The sequence below is a fragment of the Calliopsis andreniformis genome, chromosome 1 (genome assembly GCF_051401765.1).
Source record: "Calliopsis andreniformis isolate RMS-2024a chromosome 1, iyCalAndr_principal, whole genome shotgun sequence".
Lineage (NCBI taxonomy): Eukaryota > Metazoa > Arthropoda > Insecta > Hymenoptera > Andrenidae > Calliopsis > Calliopsis andreniformis.
In genome coordinates, this window is record NC_135062.1 from 3,258,299 (window position 1) to 3,273,425 (window position 15,127).

At 32.3% G+C, this 15,127-nt stretch overlaps 1 long non-coding RNA gene across 1 annotated transcript in view; it reads left to right on the forward strand.

The window, feature by feature from the left end:
• Positions 1 to 3,608: 3,608 nt before the first annotated feature.
• LOC143179412 (uncharacterized) overlaps positions 3,609 to 15,127 on the forward strand; it is a 187,904-nt gene continuing 176,385 nt past the window's right edge. The window contains exon 1 of the long non-coding RNA XR_013001966.1: positions 3,609 to 3,737. This is a non-coding gene — a long non-coding RNA (uncharacterized LOC143179412). The remainder of the gene's footprint in view (positions 3,738 to 15,127) is intronic.

Genomic DNA, 15,127 nt, shown 5'->3' on the forward strand with positions numbered 1-15,127 from the left:
ATCTTCATAGAATTTCAACAGAGATAAACAAAACGTAATCTGATTAACGCTTAAGGATTATGACTAACGTAATTTTGATTAACGAATAACAGAAATAGTCGAAGCTATTATAATCAAAAACATGATTAAATTAATAATCATTAATTACAAAATGGCTGTACTTTTATTCGTTATGATTGTATCTTAAATGAATACTTTTTGAAAAATACGTATTCATCACATAATTAAATGAATAAATAATTTATTTCCATCGTATAAATTAATTAAAACTGACTTTGTACGTAGAAATATTGTTTCTATTTAATAAAACTTGTATTAGAAATATTCTACCTGCTATATACTACTTCCATTAAACTGCTTCCATAAAATTGTAAGTAGTTATTAGTATTACTGATTTTCAATTACCGATTACGGAAATTACTTATGATTGCTGATTTATCGCAATAACGACTAATTGATTAATGATTATAATTATCACAATTACTTTCAATAATCAATTACAGAAGCAGGTTGGAGTCAATGGGACGGAGGCTAGAAAGGCTATAGCTCCGGAACCAACCTTTTAACTACTTCTAAGGAGACTCTTTCTGCAAGTACTTAACAGAAAATGATTTTCGATTTATTAATGTCTTTTTTCAAAAGTTATATTTAACTGAAAACATTTTTTTGCAAAATTCTGCTTACTTTGGACTGAGGATTAAAGACAATTATTCTTTCTAAAATTCTCTCAAAAAGTGAGGAAAGTTCTAATATAGGATCAACCCACCCACTCTTACCGCTTTTCATATCAAGTGTCATCAACTCTTGCCCAACCTTGGTCCTGACAAAACCTTAAGGGTCTATGCACATATAGTCGTACCACGACCGTATTGTGCCATGATCCTGCCATGACCATGCTGTCACGTGATGCCACTGACAACCAGACCTATCCGAACCGTATTCTTCAATATTTTCGAGTTAATAGAACCTGAAAAAATAAACAGAATTATATCATGTTTGGTATCATTTTCATCAGAAAAACAACAGGAATCGATCGGTGACATTTCTGAGAAGACTTCATAAGAAACATAGAAATTAGAATTTTCGTTACTAGAAGACCCATTGTCTTTGTCCTTAGGAGTAAAGTGTTTCGGATGCGAGGCCCTTAGCTGTGCGGCGTTCAACTGTCATGAAAAAAATACCCTTCTCGTATTCAAAAAGTAATGAAAAAAGCGTTCTTATCGGCCAATTTCAAGAGCTTTTCAAAGATGAAAAAGCAAGGTTACTATTTTTTTTAAATATTCTTCTTTTCTTATTATTCTTCGTTAAATTATAAACAATAATATACATATATTTGTATGTTTATGTATAAAAAATATTTCTGTATCTGAAGCCTAACGAGACCTAAAATCTTTTTCGCTATATAGAGCTGAAAAACAAATGCAGTTTCCCACTTCCTTCACTTACCACAGTTACAACATTACTTAACTGAATTCCTACTATTCTAATAAAATGAAGAGGAACTAATAGAATGAACTTGGGTTGTTCCGGTTCTGAGGTACAAATTTTATGTATGCATGTATAAAATAAATTATATATAGAATAAAATGTTTTCTTCACTGTTTTAAATGATGTGAATGATAGACATTACGCCAACCAGCGCAAAAAGGATATGATGTTTAAGTACAAATATAGGCGAAATGTGTAATAAAATCTTTTCTAAAAACGTACTGTAACTACTTGAATATAGTATAATAAAATATACAGAAAGTTTAAGAATAATTCACCATATAGTTTTATTAATTAAAAACCTTTTCAAATAAAATATTTTCCAAAAATTCCAAGATTTTTTCAGAAAAAAGAAGAAAAAGAAATTCCTCCTTTAAATTTTCTAAAATTTCTGTTGACGTACCTGTGCGCATACAACTTTTACTATTTGCGGTTTGTGCAATTACGAACTGATTGCAAGCAATATTTGGGAAAAGTGTCCATGAACTGTTCAATGAATAGGATAAAGTTACCAATTAGGTACTAGGTGTTGACCGATTACCTTGCCCCCTTCATTGTTTCCACATACATATAACAAATTACAACAGTCATAAATAGAAAATATTTGATTTCATTAAAGAAACATAAATATCTTCAGGTTAATAATGCTACAGATACATATATGAAAATAAAAGGGGATGGCACAGAAATAGGTCAGTACACAGTAGTTAACACACTTACGCTACGCACCTATCCTATCGTACGCGTACATCGTTCTAAGCGATCGAACTCATTCGATATCGCGGTAAGATAGTGTATTAGAGTGTGAACGAAACCTAAAGATTGGAGAAAACGCAATGGTTGGACGGAGGGGCTGGCGGACAGGCGAGCAGACAGGCAGACAGACAGAAGCTGGAGCACCTGTCTGTCCCTCCACTCTTCTGTTACGGCAAAAGAGGGGCGGCAGTGGATACTCCGTTCTGTGGTTCAGTTCCTCGTGCACGCTCACGCTGATAAGACCTTATTCTAATCACACGTCACCTAGCGTCGATGGTCGTGTTCGGATCTTTTGCGCGATTTCACGCCACATCTGTCGCAATTCCCTATTCCCTTCGTTCACTGAGCGTGTCGCGCGCATTCTGCCTCGTGTCTCGCTCGCGTGTTTCAAACTGACGCGGCTGCTGGTAGCACATTCATGTAACGGATCGATCCGGGAATTTCTCTGATCCGGATCCCTCGATCTCTCCCGATCAACCACGACAGCTTCTCGTTTCTACCTCGCTTCTTGCTCCATCGTCGCATACGTAATTACTCGCGGTCCGTGTCATTATATTAGCGCGATCGTTTTGTGCCGCTCTCATTTATTATTCGATCGTTCGATGGATGGGTGGAATGCACAAGAGGAATGAAAAAGTTGTGTGTTTCGTATTAGACGATCCTAATAGATTCAATGTAAAGGAATCAATCTTTAGTTTCTTTTCTGACAGCCCCCCCTCGTTAACAGCTTTCAATCGAAGCAACTTATCTCTGGTGGAATGGAGTTGTTTAATTCGTTTAGTTCGTGATCGAGTTTCTGGTGTTAACGTTAGCCGCATGAAAGATCGACCACGTGCTTTCACATAGGTTGCAAGAATATACGATCAATGATAAATGATCAGCGTTAATGGTTTTGTTATTACTAAAAAACGTAAATGTAATCTCGTTGATGCAAATGTAGACATTATAGAGGAACACTGTAGTACTCATTTCGAGAGTCCAATATTGAGGTGCCAATCAAATTCGAGGAACGGAAGGTCGAATAAGTTGACGCATATCGGGTAAGGGAACCTGTTCGGTCCCTAATAAGAGTTCAGATGTTACGTAATGGTGGAAAAGAAGGAGCGTGTTTCTGGTCGGGAGACGATTTTTCGTGAACTTGATAAACAGCACGTGTCGAACGCGATCGACATTGGGGACTAGGTTGTTGAAAGTTTAACGAAGTTTAATTCACTGATTCGCTTCAGTCGCAAAGGGAAATGAAGTCCTTGAGTGAAAGTGGTATTATCGTTAGTATTTGCAGGACTGAAACCACGTGTGTGACGTGAATTATTCGTGACAGGTGCATTATAAAGTTTATTGTTTTTGATCGAGCAAGGAAATCGATAATCAACAATTACTTGACACGTGAATGCGGGTTTCATAGAAAATCCTTTGGTACTGGCCTATGACTATCCCCTTACGCCTCCTGTTGGCTGCTGTCGTTGGATTAAAGAGATCATCCTATGAAATTGGTGAGCTATGACAATTTTGTATCATCTTATATTATGAGTTTTGGAAATTTGCGTGTCTATACCAGCAGTATGTAACTTTTCTACATGCTGAAGTATACCTATAGGTGGAACGTTAAATGTAGGTACTAACATACCTTTATGTGATTTTTGCACCTATGGTAAAAAATAAGAAATTCAAATCGAAGGAAATAAGTCGTTTCAAAGATAATGTCTCATTGCAGCAGAATTATTCATGACTATTGTTACTGAGCCATTATGTCTTCATATTTATGAAGGTTCCATCTATTCTTACCAATATTAGTACGTACACATATTGCTATTTATAAGTTCTAGAATTTTGTATAATAAAATGTAATTCAAGAAACTGAATGAACCTCTATATTCCAGGAAATAAATTATTCAGTTTATCACAATTAGTAATGTATTTTGTATTATATTAAGTATCTTTCAGCAGCGTAATGATATGTTGCAGAAAGTACTAACAAATGTATCAATGCTCGCGATATTATAAGTAGTATGTGTACATATTTCACCTTGGCACACTTTTTACCATTTCGTACCTTACAGTAAGAAAGTAATTACCTTACTTTTTACCTTGCAGTAAGAAAGTAAGAAAAAAAATATGGGGTGTAGTGCTCAACTTAAAATAATTACTTTATGCATGGTTTAGCACATGTAGTTCAAAAGTGACATAACTAAAGAAACGTGTTTTTCGAGAAAAGCAAAAACCCATTTATGAGCTTAGAAGAAAATTACTTACTGAATAAATATCTAATATTAACGTAAAAAATAGTTTTATCTAATGAAAGTTATCTGAAGAGTAGTTATGTATTATTTGCAATAGATACATGATTTTTTATCATTTTCTAAATAATTTGTAATTTATATTTTACGAGTTATTTAACTGAATTCTACAATTTCGATGTTTACTTAACAAAACTTTTTTAATAATTTTACATATTTACTAAACTGACTCATGGTTGTAATTCGAAAATTGCATATTTTTAGTTGTTATACATGTATTTTTACTTTTGAACTACATGTGCGATATGCATTACTTCCCTTGTTTTTCATTGTTTTTAGCAATTCAAAATAATTATTATCCGCAAGTGAAATGTCTTTTTTACATCAATCTTAAATTGCCTTGAATTTTATTAAATGATGTATTTTTGAAATAATAATATATTATAATAATGCATAGGATATTTAAGAACAAGAATTATCTTACAACTAGATAAACAATAGAATTTTTAAAGTAATGAAAAGTTGCTCGTAAACATAAATATTAAACTATTATTTTTGATAATTCATACAGTACTTTTTTTGCAGAAGAGTATAGTTATTCATTTCATAAGCAGTTATCCTGTTAATTCTACTTCTACAGTTATGTTCTGAGCAATGCAAAACCAAGCTGTGTTATTAGTTTTTAGAATGTGCTTTTTACTTTCTGAAAGTTCGTCGATAAGAAATTATCAGCTTATAAATATAAGAATGTTGTATGTGGTTTCTACTTGAGCAAATTTCTTATTGTATACAAATTATTTTTATTACAAATTCATTTTATTCCACTTGAATTTCATTAGAGTAAGTCGTACTAATACGAAAAATGTAATGAAAACTTTATACAAAAACCATACCTGAATTAGAGAATGGGATTTGGTGAGAATACTCTCCCCCGCCTTCAGGGAGGCCTTATTTTTTTAAATACATACTACTATGTTTTTACTTTTATTTGTAATAATTCCTTGCAAAATTCGTTCAAGGAATAGAAAATATTCTAGTATCTATTATGAAGAGGACCTCGGAGTGTATGAAAAGTAGGGGAGAGGTGGCATGAATAGAACACTTTCATTTAGGATAAAATAGCAAGGAAATTAAATGACCATTCTACATAGTTCTAAGTGTACCATTAGAAAAATCAGTTATTTCACCACAATAATGCATGGCACCAATAAGTTCCTCTCTACAAATACATACATTGTATACATATAGGTACCAAGTTAATTTTTTAGTTTTTAAGAAAGTGCATTTTATTCTATTCATAAATGGGTTGTATTGAATGGGCAGTTTAATATAATAAAATAATAGTCGCATTAATTTTATAATTATTGGTTTTAAGACATGACAATTATAATATTATTGATTTCTTTCGTAAGTTATATGCAATTTTATTGCATTAAGTTGTACATTATGTTTGTAGATTTGAAAAATAAAAAATAATTCTAAGATTCGAAAACGAAAGATAATCCTTTTAATAAAATATGATCTATAATCTCAAAAACATTTATAATATAATCAGGAAAAAGTAATTCAGTTTAGGTAACAATATCTTAATAACTATAAAATTCCCTATGTGACCTATTCATAAATATAACAACGACTTTCGAAATTTAATTGTTTATTTACTACGCTAAAGAAAGGATGTCTCACATTTTATGTTATTATTTTTGAAAAAATATCTGATCAAATGAGACAATTAAGAATATGAATAAAATGTAATGGTACTTTACAAAACGCTTCGAAAAAATAGAAAAAAAGTGAATCGTCTGTCGTCATTATGTTTGAAGTGGTAGCGGCTTCAAATTAGTGTGGTTGAATATGTCATAAAGTAAGTCCAAGATAAATATAACTTCATCGTAGAAAGTTTTACCATTTTTGACATAATTACAATGTCCTATTTAATACGTGTTCCATTTATGCAATTTCTCCCCTATATGATACGTAAAAATTATTCGCCGTGATAAACTGAAAATATTACATAAACTGAAGAATGAGTGCACATATTTATAGTTTAAATCATAAACTTTCTTTGTACAACTATATGTACCTACTTACTATAATTAACAATTATGTGTTAATACCAAACATGTATCCATGTAGAGAAACATTAGCATGTTAATTTGTTTTTAATGTAGACAGTGAAGGATCCTCAGCTCCGATACAATACTGTAAGTTATGGGTGACCATATGACATTAGGAACTCTGTCAGTAGGTAGGCAGATCAAGACAATGATCTAGAATATCATCGAGTAATTATCTTGAACTCTTGGATATGTTCAAATGTGGACTAATTTTGTTTCCATATTTTATAAAAATCAATATTATGATTATTTAATATCAAGACTTACTAAATAATTTTATACAGATTTTTCTTTGGTTCCTCTTATTCGTAATTTTTTGTTGATTTTCCAATAACCTCTGTATTAATCTTATAGAATAATTAAAATATGTGTCGTCTTGCATTGTTTCACGTAATGACTTTAATTATTAATTCCGTTAAAACCGATATAAATTCTAGCTGCTGGAGCCCGGATAAGAAACAAACACTCATTTTATATTTAATAATAATATACATATTTTGACTAATATAATTTAGTACTAACAAAGTAAGACCGTTATAACATGGTGTAAATGCTCAATATCGAATCAAAATCTGTCATATACAATTTTAAGGGGTTATATATCATATGTTCTAATAGTTTTGGTGTATGTGTGTGTGAGGGGCGAAGACTTTAGCCGTTAGCTACAGGGCAATTAAGAGAACTTTCTTCAGAACTTTGCGAAGACAGAAATACCTTACACTGAAAACAGTGATAAATAAGTTGAGTCGACTACCTAAAGTTTATCAGATCAATCCTACATCTGTTAACAAGGTGTTTATTATCTAGAAAAGTGATTTCGGCCATATTTTTTACGTTGCATTTATTAAGATAATATTTTGCTAATATTACGCACAAATTGTTCATACAAAGGAAATATAAAATATTACCATGGAAGTAATGCCGTGCGCGTAAGAGTGTCTGAGCGGTAGGACTCTGAGTTTTGCTCTAGCACACGGGTAACAGTACGCAAAACCAAACAAATACTTTACACTTTATCAGAGACAAGGGGTATTATTGGGATCGTCGAATTCTGGTCCCACATGGACTCTTTCATCGAGACTGAATTATTATTAATAGTGGAGGCTTAGAGAAGAAAACTAAAGAATAGGGTTTATGTTTACTTAGATTTGAATAAATAGCTAATGTATTTTGAACAGTTAACTTCTGGCTTAAATATAAGAACAATTTCGAAATAACAACAGTAACAAAACTGACAGTGATAGAATACTTTAACGGAATCCTGATACAGTGATATTATGACGTAACGTACAATATACATTTTTTACTTAAAGGAAAACTCACCAAACTCATCGCACTCGCCAATCTAATCCCAAATTTTGATTTATATAATTTTACAAATTTGTTGGTCTTCTCTCTCTCTCTCTCTCTCTCTCTCTCTCTCTCTCTCTCTCTCTCTTTCTCTCTCTCTTTTATTTTTTTTCTTTTAACCTAGTATATCTGTAGGAAGAGAAACACACACACCTTAACTAATTATCACTATGAATAACAAAAATTAAAATTAAAGATAATAAAACAATAATTATAAGAGTTTAGAAAATTAAATGATAACTATTAACTGTCACAAAAAATTAAATTGCCTTTTTTGAAAAATTTAAGAAAACTCTACTTAACTGACTTCGCGGACTTATGACACGCAGTTTGCGATTTCTCGTCAATGAGTGTCACAGTTCGCGTTTTCGGAAGCGTTTAGAAGTTGATGCTCCGAAATTAATTATGTTGCATTTTTTTGTTACGACCAATTAGAAGTGACTTTGTTGCGAGGCGCACCCGCTGGGTCCCTGCTATTCGCGCGATCACACATATGTGTACGCGTGTGAATGTTTCCTTCGTCTCTATCCTCACCCGGCTTCCATATATCTCTTCATTACAATATTATATAAAATTCGTATAATACATTTTCTTCAAACTTAAAACGACTTACAGATTTGAACCATACGTGTAACGCACATACATATAAAAATTCAATTACAGTAGAACTTCGATTTTAATTTAAACAGTGAAACAATGAACAATAGTTTGTTGAAGAAAATGAAGCTAGTTATTTCGTGATATTTTAGATGCTCGAAGTTATTACAGTTAAATTACTAAAATTCGTTTTGTCATTGGAATATTAAAATAAACATATATGTTATGGAAAATTAAATTTTGATTAACAAAGAGAGAAATTCGTAGAAATGATGCCTATGTGACTCGATGTACCGGATGTAAAGTATACGGTTTTGATTTTTCTGAACTATGCAATTTGAAACGCGAGTTCTTGAAACAGTGCATTCCACCGACGACTATCGAAAGTCGGTTTACAAGCAGTTTTTGGTTATGGCGGAATTTATAAATTTACAATAATAATTTTGCGTGGTTAGGCTGACTGACGCTGAAGAATTTTGAATTTAAAATGCAATCGGTAATAAATAGCAAGATTTGAATCAGGTTTTTCGGGTAACGATGACTTTAAGAAAAGAAAGGGTCGAATTACTAACTCTTATTATGCGTGTGTGTCTCGAGTAGGGAAATTTTGACTATGCTAGACTTTGTTGAGACATAACGGTACAAAAAGTTAGTTCGGTACGTAACATAGTACTATCATAGGAAATACGTAACGGGAAAAAGGAATGTCTGAAGTTCAAGTCAGCCTTTTCTATCCTTGATTTTTTAATATTACTAGTATTACGAAACTGTAATACGGCAAGCCTCTAGTTGATGTAAGATGCACTTGTTAGTGTTAATGAGGCGGCCAACTAAACTCATGCAACCGCGTAATCACAATGAAGATTCCCAGCTCAATTTGCTTTTAAACAAAACCTTCTACGCTAGTTTTACCTACTCGTACCCAATCTCGAAGATGTAACAACCGTGATCGTCCCTTAGGAATTTTCGATCACAATCGCCGTGGGAAGTATGTGGTCATTATTCTTTACTAGGTACTGTTAATTAGTAACCAATTATCTCGTGAAAGAATGTGCACGCTAAGTGCACAAATGGACTGCCAATGTCTTCGGGCAGCAATCAACTTTAGGTCAAAAGGTTTAATGAACTTGCAAGGACCTTTCGATGACGCGCAATGGCTTCATTGTTTCGTACTATGACGTATTTGCAACTAATATATACGAGATCATATCGATTGAAAACAAATAATGAATGAACTGAATAAGTGGTGAATTTAAATGAATCCTTTATTAATTTTCTTGTGCGCATATTCCATATAATACTTCCGCTGATATAAACTAAATCAAATAAAGAAATTTTGACATTTTGATGCTTTATATATGATACTATATTTGGTGCAAACATTATTAGTAGATAATATAATAGTAGATAATAGTAAATTTAAATGATATAAGAATTACATGTAGTTTTTACGTAAACAATTACTTAAGAATTATCTTATAATTTGGAAATGTGACGTTGAAATAGAATTTTACTTGACACTTACAAGTTAGTCTCAACAAACTAATGAAACACTATTTAATATAATGAATCCTGTTTTTACTTGATAAAATTTACTTACTATTCTATAGTATTTTCAAAAATTGCGGGTAGCATGATTTCACTTGAGGTATGATACTACGCATGCCGAGATTTTTTCATTGTATCTATGCAGAAGAATTAGGAAGTAATTAAGGCTATGTATTTTACATTTTCTTCGCAACGTGGTATAATTTCTTTGAACATATCTAACGAGAAAATCTTAATAAATTTCACATAATTTTCCATGTTGATAAGAAGTAACGCCTTACTGTTTGAAAAAAATTGGATGAGGGATATTCATAGGTAAATATTATACAAGTTTAATTTTTTGCATGTTTAGATATATAATTTCATGTAAACTTGATTATGGTAGGTATAATGTAAAACTTTCAGAATAACCAATTGTTTCATGTAAGATGTCACGCACATATGTATGCTAATTCAGAAAAGTTCTTATTACATATTCGTGTCTTTTAATACTCTTTGACGATATGCTAACAACGTAGTATATCTAAAAATGGAGTAATTTTCGGGTCAAAGATGAGGTGAAACTGTAGGATGAAATAGTTTACATACATGTATTTATATACTATGTATAGATTTAAGTTTGAAGGAATTCATTTTAATAATCAGTTAACCATGCATACTCTTACTTACAAATTAATATTCGCAAATATTTCTGTACACTAACATACGACATTCCGAATTGGTAATCATCAAATCTATTTATCGTCTAATTTAGAAATAAGAAAAGTAGCTCGCAAAAAAAATTTAGAATTTGAAATTTCCCAATTGGTATGTTTAGAATATGATGAAACTTTATATACATACAAGGCATCGAAAAAAATTGGATACGTATCCTTATTAGTCTCAAAATAGAATATGGGAAATCTATTTTACCAAATATTTTTGAAATAAATTATTTGAAATAAGGCAAACAACAAAAAAATGGTTACTAGTTCTTACTTTAGACAAGGTTCTTCGTGTGTGTTTGAGTCTCTAGATTAGCACGATAAGGCTAGTTGCACTATTGTTTATCTCTAAGTCGTACGGAATGACGATGGAGGCGTCATAGGTAACCAGTGATACCGTAGGTTAATATTTGATAACTACATCATAGCTCATGATTTTCGTTTTACGTAGGATAACATAAGACGCGTTTATCGCGAGAAAAATTTTGATAATATTCTTTTTTACCGATCTGCTGAGGAAGTGAGGATTTTTCTATACAAAACAATATTCTGGGTTTCTTCAAGTAATTGGACCTTCGTAAAATACCTCTGGTTGCAAAGTAATATCCAAAGTAACAGAGTCAATTTAAAACTATGAAAAACACTTGTCGAAGAGTTAATTGATTTCTTTCGATCTATCAATTTTTGTCAGTGTAACTGGCAGAGATTTGATGGTTTTAAAAACCTCGTCGAATTATCTTGCAAGAGATAGATATTTATGCTCCAATAATTTTCAGACGAAACATTTTTTTCTTGGCTTTTATAGGTATCAGCAGTGCAGTAGTTGCTACCAATTCATCCTTGAAAAGAAACTGTCATTGTAAAGTACAACGATTGTTTAATGAGTTGATAATAATACCAACGCTCTTAACCCATTCGAGCAGCATTTACTTTGTACCCCCTATGGACAAGATAAGCTAAGCAATTTTTCAGGACATTAAAATTCTGTAGCGTGGAAATACATTAGTAAACGATTAAAGATAGGTTAAGAGATAAAAGATTAGAGAAAAAACTGGAAACTATTACTAAATTCTAAATTCTAATGAAAACTCCCATTAAAAATATTTTTGACGCTACTTGCACCTGATACACGAAAATCATATTTCACCCTACGGAGTACGCCTTCATTTTTATCACGAGAAATCAACTTAGAAAAATCATTGCTTATGCTACAGTTAGTAGCTAACTTGACTAAGAAATACTTGGTGGAGTTCAGAATACTAAAAAGCGAAAAACAAACGTTGCGAGAGTCTCTAAAGGATCAAATGGAATTCGGTTAAATGGAGAGGCCGAATGAACTGTCGCAATTGATGTTTATCTCTGTGAATCGCGAGTAGTAATTCGCAGTCGCGTACACTAGTGCGTACGCGTGCAGTAGTTCTGTAGTCGCTAGGTTAATGACATCTATAATTTTGATAATTAAGAAACGATGGTCTTAGTGTAAGTCAAGTAACGTACTGTCCTTGTGTCAAGAGTAGGGGGAAGGGAGGCAGATTGATGCAGAAGAACTAAATCTCATATTTTATGCAACAAAAATGAGTAAAGTAATAAAATTTTTTGCTTTATGCATATCATAACTAATCAATATTATAATAGCAATCAAAAGAATCATTAAAGTCAGAAGATAATAAGAATATAATGACTTGAGTAAAAAATGGATTTTGTATCATTCTGCCCCACCTACGGGGCACTTACATACATTGGATGGGGCACTTTGATACAAAGCGTAAATTGTATGAGAATGGTAATTATTTACAAAAATTTAATGAAAAACACCATTTTTATTGTGAGAGATCATAATCAGTGTTACAATTTGTTACTTAAAATCTAAATTACGTATAAAAACTAACAATGATTCACATTTATCATAGACTTTATGGCAGATTTTTTAAACAAAATATCACAACTTATATTAATCTTTAATCAAATATCTATCTATTTAAAAATAAACTTTGGGAAAACTTCAAAAAATAGGAACTCACATTAACTAATCAAAAAATAAAAATATAAACAAAATGCTATTTAGCTTCTATTGCACATTAAATCGACTTAAGTCAATAGAAAAAGTATAAAGAAATGATGTTCGAGATGTGCTGTTTGAGAAATTTGGTTTTGCAACTGCAAAACAACATCCATGAAATCAACGCTTGCCTTATCTTCTACAATAGGGAAGACAAACATACAAGATCCTGGTTTTTTCCTGAGATACGATACTTGATAATCGATCATATTATATTTAGAAACGACTTTGGCCACGTAATAAACAACAGTTTTTTTCTTTTCAAATTTAATGAGTAGGAAATCTCCAACATTTATATTTTTAGAATTGAAAACATCAAAATTTATATCCTCATCTTCTGGATCAGATGGAACTTCAAAATCTTCGTCGTCATCATCACTCAATTTCACAGATTCATTCCGACTGGTATCGGAGTCAGATTGTGAACGACGATATCTTTTCTTCTTAGTTTTTTTAGTTTCCGTTAAACCCAATAAATTTTTTACCGTGTTCAATTCTTTTGCTTTTTGCTTTAACATTTCAATTTGCTGTTTCCTTTCCTTCTCTTCGTGCAATCTCTGTAATCTATCTTTTTCAGGGGAATCAATGAAAACTCTCGATTTCCCTTTCTCTTTTCCTTTCTTTGATAAAGAAGTGTTTTTACCAATGACTTGTTTTAGATATGGTCTAACTATTTCAGGGAACAATATTGACGTAGAGACTGGTGAAACGACATTAGGAAATAATGTTACATCCTCTTCCAATCGGTTTCCAAGGGAGTCAGCTTCAAAAATTGGTATCTTGTCTTCTTCAGTTTTTGGTAACCTCATTATTTTGGCTAATATCCGCTACCATAAAACCTAGCTCTTGTGTATTTTCTTCATTTGTCACATATCATTCTTGAGGCATTGCCAAATGCCTGGCATTAAAAACCCACTTGTAGTATTCTTGGGGTTAAAAGATTTCGAAATTTTTCAATGCGATGTTGCAAAGTTGCAGTTTTGATCTTGTATTTGTCAGCTGCCCTCCGTATAGATAATCTTTTGGATACAACTTCGGATATAGCAGTCTTTACATTCGCCTCATTAATACTTCCTCTATCAGTCTTAGATTTGTACGTTCGTACCATTTTCTGGAAAACAGAATAACTAGTTTACAGATTTTATACAAACTTGTATATTGGGACACTATTGTATGCTAGCGGGGCACTTTGATGCATATCAATGTGCCCCCTGTCTTAGTGTATCAAAGTACCCCAGCGAACAGTTTCAAGAAATTAACAATTATTTATAAAACCACTGAACTTATTTAAAAGTCACGTGCAATTCTGATTACTAAATAGAATAACTTACCTTTAGTATTTTTAAATATTAACTAAATGATGTAAAACAACGTTGGAACACTTTCACACTTCACGTAATTTTTTAGTTGGTCGTGCTAAAAACACACCTACTCTTGTCAAACGCCAAAGGTCAAATTGCGGGCAGCGCGGTCGCAACTGTTTTGTTCCTACATGTCTAGGCACGTTTTAGTGATGTCGCGACATGAATAATGTTTTTCGATTGTTAAATATGGTTGGTGTATCAATGTGCTCCTTGCATCAAAGTGCCCCGCCTCCCCCTATAGCTTTGTCTCTGGTTTTCCTATCTATATTATCTATTCTAACTAAAAATATATTAGGTCGGTTATCAACACATTTGACACCTGCTGGTGAATGACTCGCTGATTCTGACAAAATATCAAGTTACGGGGTCACTCGAATTTAGAGCAGCGCTCATATCATATCGAACTTTACCAGGACGTAACAAATGCTTTGTGGGATATTGGTTTCTGGAGGGTAGGTCTTTTAAAGGTTTGTTGCCTTTTTAAGGGGTAAAACCACTCTAGACATAGAAAAGAAGACCTAAATTTGACAATTTATTTTGGGAGTATGACAAACGGAATAGAATTTATTTTCAGAGGGTTTACTTAACACATATTGAAGTATGAAAAGCAATATTTTTATTTTCATTTTCATACAAAATGGCGGCGACGGGGCCCGTCGTCGGAAACACCTTTTTTTAAAACACCCCCATGGGAGGACGAATTTCTCGCCATGTATGAGTCTTGGAACAAAAGATCAAAAGATTTTGTAATCTATGTACAACTGGCTTTGGAAGTACGTAGGATTTTTCTTTTTAATCGATTTTTGTGGAAGTAGTGCACTTTTTAAGAAATGAATCGATTTCTTGCCATAAAAATGGGCATTGAATTGTTTATAAAAAGAAAAGTTTACATTCAATCAAAGAACGG